Genomic DNA, 6000 nt, shown 5'->3' with positions numbered 1-6000 from the left:
TTTCATTTTACTTAACTTTCTCTGTCTATGAATTTGAGTGAAATAGTTACCTATTGTGGTCTTGAAGTTGTGTTCTTTTGTGGAACAGTATATAGACTGTGTTTGCTCAATGCCTTTAGTGGGAAGGCTGAATTTAGTGTGGATGCCAGTCATGTTTTATCTCAGGGTTGCTGGCCTCTATCACCTTGGTAGGGGGTGTGGCTGGTGATGGAGGAGCTAGAGCCTGCACAGAGTTTGAAGCAATTCTTTCTGTTCAGTGGCCATCACCACCCTGTCGGGGGCGAGATCTGCTCCTGAACTGCTGGAGCAGGAGCCCTGAGGGTTGGGCTTGAGCTGGCTCTGTTTCCTCTAAGTGTGTTTTTCCTTTTCCCTGCACTGGGGCCTTAACCCCAGAGGAGGGAAGTGCTGAAGCAAGTGGGACTTGTGCACATACAGAAATTCAGTGCACTGCCTGTGCAGGTGTCACACATAGCCTATGGTCTCGTCTTTTTGCCTGGCATGGTCATCCAAGATCTAGTGCTAGTCTGTGCTGTGGAATGGGCAAGGCTAGAGCATTTGCTCACCTTGGGCTCGGGACATAGTGAAGCAGTTGTGGGAATTCTGGTAGCCATGCTGCCATCAGAAGTCTGGGCTGCTTCTCACGCATTGTTTGAGTAAATGCCAGGAATGGCCACCACTGCCCCACCTGGGCTATGCCTTGGGCCTCTGGGTCACCTCTGTGTTCCTATATTAAATCTTTTCCCAGGTCCTGGTCACCCTAGATCCAGTGCCAAGTTGTGGCATGGAGTGAGGGGGCCAGGGCATTCACTTGGCTCAGACTGGGGAGCATGGCAAGGCAACAGTAGTTAGGGTAAACTCTCTCCTCCCTGCCTGGGGCAAGGCAGCACCTGTGCACTCCTCACGAGTGGAGTCTAGCCTTCTCTAGTCTTTGTTTGTCCCAGCAGTTCTCCAAGCAGCCAATGGGACTTTCCTCCTTCTTGCAGGACCCCAGGACTGGGACACCCAGTCTGTGGCTTGACCCACGCACTCCCCAGGATGAGTGCCTACCCATGTGATCTTCCTCTTCTTTAGTCCCCTCCCAGGGGCACAAGTTCTGTCCTGATGCTTTTCTTCCCATCCTACCTGATTATATATGTGTCTTTCTTATAACTTTGGTTGTGTGGGAGTCCTTCTGTCAGTTTCTAGTTAGCTTTCCGTGAGAATTGTTCCATATGTAGATGTATTTCTGATATGTTCATGGATGAATGTGAGCTCTACCTCGTCTTACTCTGTCATCTTGATCTCCCTCCCAAATGCTTCTTTTATAAATATGCTCTCATTATCTTAATCTTGACATTTTTACCCGCTGTGGTAGTTGCTCTTGAGAGCATCCTCTTGTGATATTTATGGTTGTGATTTCTTGTGTTCTTTGAGGTCAGAGGTACTCAATTTTGACTAGAAGCCAAAAAAGAGCATGAGTCCATTTCTTGTCCATACTCCCTTTTGGTTATATATCCAAGTTTCTATATATTTAGAATCAATTTCTTTCAAAATTTCCTCCTTTCCCCAAGGTTTGATAAACACCCACATTTCAGCCAGTTGTTTTTTGGAAACTTAAAAATATTTCTTCTATAGCTTTATTTTCCATGGTTTACTCATTTATTCACACTCTCTCCCTCTAAGAAGACTACTGCATTAAAATTCTTAGTTCAAAAAACATCACCACAAGAATTCTTCATAGAGATTTAAAAATGCATTGAAGAGTTGGAATTGTCATGAACAAGAATTCTGCCTCCTATATATTGTCAACTCTTTTATGGAGCCACTTATTTATATATCAGAAACATAAGCACATCCAATAGAACAAAGAATACTTTCTGTTAGGCTTAGAATTCGTTGGTATATTAATCCTAGGGAGTCTTAGGAAAGAAATGGGCAAGGTTGAAATATAAAGTTGTGTTCAGTGCACCAGAGGGAAGAAAAGGAGTCATCTGAGCCACGATTTACCTGTCTTCATTTTCTGAGTCCAACCCTTAAAAATGTCTAGTGTGGTGAAGAGAACAAATAAGAGCAAATTAACTTTCATTTTCCAGCAGGGGAAGATGGGAGATACTCAGGAGTGAATCAATCACTCTGCCACTTGGTGCACTGACAGCATTCATCCGTGTGAGCAAACTTCTGTGCGGGCAATGCCAGTGAAATTTATTTCTCAGAGCGAGTTACTGCTTGCATTCAGGGTGTCTCATCTTTCTGGCAATCAAGATAAACTGTGTCTCAGTAGTAATATTGTAGCAAGCTATTCTTTACTGTGAAGATCCAGTAATGACTGTGTCTTACATTTGCATTAATTCTGACAAGATTTACTGGTGCTTTGCTGGTGCTTGCTGATCTGTAAATTTCAAAATGGCAAACAGCAACAAAGGTCAACACAGCAATAATATTAACAGTTTTAGAAAAAAGGTTGAGAAACTCAGAGATTCCAGTTGATAACTTTGGTGAGAGGGAAATTCAGTGAATGGTTTTGTCATCTATTATTTCCCTCTTTCTTTTATAAGGTAATGATAATACTGTAGCAAAGGAAGCATGAGGTCATAAAGATCAATAATGGAATCAGAGGGGAGGGTACAGCTCTTTGATAGATTGTGTGCTTAGCATGCATGAGCTCCTGGTTGAATCCCCTGTACCTCCATTAAATAAATAAATAAATAGACTTAATTACCTCCCCTCTAAGTTAAAAAAAAAATAGAATTAATAATGGAATTTAGTTTAATTATAGGTAACATTTTCTCTAGAATCTATATTTTACAAAAACACTGGGAATTATGATGAGAAAATGGAGATCCTTGAATATTATAGTTTATACCTACAGCACATAGTTGAAATTTTTTGAAGGTTAAGGACAGCTCAGTAACACTTTAACACTTTACTCTGTAATATATTCCTCACTAAGAGGAAACTCAGAATTAGAAAAGCATGTTTAAATAGAAAGAGATACTATCACCTTGATTCTTTTGGTTTCTAATGGGAGAAATGTGTTCACATCGTACAGGATTCACATCTTGTGTGAAATTTTTCCTGATGCCTCTAGAATGCTGCTGAGTAGCTGAAATGTGTAGCTCATACAGACGGGACTCACCACAAGACAGCTGGCTAAATAGTAATGTGTGGTTTCACTAATCCAGATATCCATCTTGAATAAAACCTGGATGAGTTCTTAGCTTAGGCATCTTGAAGAGCATAGAAGAATGAATGCAGAATAACTGAATCCACTGAGTGGGAAGAGAACTTAAGTGCAGTTTGCTCTGTAGTTAAATGGTATTATATCCAGCCAAATATATATGATATTGAGAGCTCTAGTGTAAAACCTGCTAACTTTTCTCAATAAAGACATGGTGAAAATTCTAAAGGAGAAGAGAATAGTTTGTTCTTAGTATGGGCTCCTTTCTTATTTTGTTGTTTCAAGTTTTCTAGGTGATCTGAAACAAAATTTTGCTTACACTAGAACCATTACTACTTGCAGAAGAGTGTCAATCTTTACTCATAGTATCTTTATAAATTAGATTCCAAAGGAAGTTTGATCCCACTAATGAATTGGTACAAATGCTCTTCAATAAATTCTGTTTGTGGCCCTGCACCTCTTCATCTTTTTTTGTTATCTGCATGCTCTTAGTTTTTCATGCTGTGTCCTAAATTTTCCCTGATATGGTGATTGGAGAGGCTGTAATCTGTCTTTTTGGTGAGGAGAGTTATTTCCTGAATGGGGTCTCAGCCATAGCAGTGCTTGTATTGGGATGAAGGGCCATACCAGCTGCTCTGTGAGACAGTTCAATATCTTTTCTAGTTAAAATGGCTCATGGTTTTCCTTTTGAATCATTTCACATCTGATGTAACATAAGCCTTGGAGACAAAGACTGAGGATGAAAGCTTGCAAACATTAGACATTTGTAACACCCAACATACTTGATGCCATAAAGAATAAGAGAATTATGAGGTGTGGCATCTATGGGGAAGAGACTTCTTTTCTCAGGAGATGTACCACAATAGAGTGAATTACCACCCCAAATTCTTCACCTCTCCTTATATTCATGCCCTTTGCTATGTGAATGGAAGTTTTCCTACTGCTGGCCAAGTTCTTTGACACTGTCATGTGAAGAGTTTCCTTTTGATAGCTGTTGTCCTTTTAGCATTGACACTAGAATGAACATACTTGGTGCAGTTCTGAGCCCAACCTATAGAATAAAGATAAGTCCTGTGGAACCTGCAGGAAGAACCAGAGGCACCCAGCCCCAAGTTAGCTGACCTCCCAACTCACGACCAGCAGTCATGTGAGTGAAAATAATTGGTGGCTATTTTAAGGTAATGGTTCTGAGCCAGGTATGATTTTGCCTCTGTAAGGACATTTAGTGAAGTCTGGGAACAGTTTTGGTTGTCAGAACTTGAGGGATGTTACTGGCATCTAGTGGGTAGAGATGTTGATAAATATCCTACAATGCACAGGAAAGCCCCCTCCTATGAAGAATTATCTGGCCTCAGAATGTCAATAGTGCTGCTGTAAAGAAATCCTATTTTAAGGTAATAGCTAATTGATACAGTCACCATCTGCTCTCTTCTACTAGATTCTCACTGACCCCCCCCCCACACAAATACACACTCACGCACATGCACACACACACACACGCACAAAAGAGTCCAAATTGGCCAGAATCCAGAAGCACCATTGGACTACAGCTTATTAGTGAGCAGAATTTTATGCCTTTTAGACATGACTGTTCTATGTGTTGTCTTGTTGTTTTTGTCACAATACTACAACTAGGCAAGACCTATGTCCTTGGGGGTAAATCCAACTGTCTCCCTTTTTCTTCTCTCCTTCCCTAGGATCTTTTCTGAATTTCTTGCTCACTCATATTCCGTCTTGTTAGATGATCCTGAACTTGCCTCCCGGCCCCATGAAATAGATCAGGTTCGATTAAGCATGAGGGCTTTCTGCTACTTGCTCAGTTGTAAATGCAATGGTTCTTTGATTCCCTTTCTGCTATTTTCTTTAGTACATTGGGCTCCCCACTATGTGGGTTGCCCTAGGAGCCCCACAGGGAAGAAGGTGTTTGATGTTACAGGATGTAGGCATTTCTTGGTCCCAAGTGGCAGTGTCATCAAGTAGCACTAAAACCTATCCCTGAGATCTTCACAGGCTCACAGCTGTTAACTTGTGTAGTAAAAATGTTAAATTCCGTAAAAGTTCAAAGAAGGAGGTGTGAAAGTCACTGAGAAAGAATTCATGGGGAAAACAGAGAACATTCAACAACTATTTGTTGAACCAATTTCAAATAGGTACATTTCAAAAAAAAATTGAAGTACAGTCAGTTATAATGTGTCAGTTTCTGGTGTACAGCACAATGTCCCAGTCATGCATATACATACATATATTCATTTTCATTAACGGTTATTACAAGATATTGAATATTAAGTGTTCATCGCATTTCAAAATGTAGCCTCAGCATTTTTTCTACACTAGTCTTATCGAACTTAGTCTCTTTTTTTCTCCACACAATTAAGAAACCAGATGACTCACTGCTCTCCAAATAAGCTGTTGTATGTGCTCTTCTTTCTGCTTCCAACTCATTCCTTGCATTTATAAAACCATTTACATTTTAGCATTTATAGCTGACCTCTAATGATGCCTTCTTGGTCTTTTCTGTTGGTCTTTTAAAAAATTTTTTCTTTTCTTCCTTTGAACTTATTAGAACTGTGTTTTATATTTCTTAGTGTTTCCAAACTCTTGACAGATATTAATCTTTGGGATTCAGAAATAAGAAATTGAAATTCCCAGAATTCTTGCTAATTCCTGAAGTCGTAAGATATTCTTCAAATACTTCATATTTTTATGTTATTATGGATTTCTTAAAAAGTTGTACAGTTAATAGGAAATATTAATTTAGGAATATTTACAAGGATAATAGTCTATAGTAAATATTCAGATGCTGGAAAATGCCAGCCAACAGTATTTAGTAGTGTTCACAAATA

The sequence above is a fragment of the Camelus bactrianus genome, chromosome 6 (assembly GCF_048773025.1).
Source record: "Camelus bactrianus isolate YW-2024 breed Bactrian camel chromosome 6, ASM4877302v1, whole genome shotgun sequence".
In the NCBI taxonomy this organism is placed as follows: Eukaryota; Metazoa; Chordata; class Mammalia; order Artiodactyla; family Camelidae; genus Camelus; species Camelus bactrianus.
Note: the sequence above shows the minus strand (reverse complement) of the source record.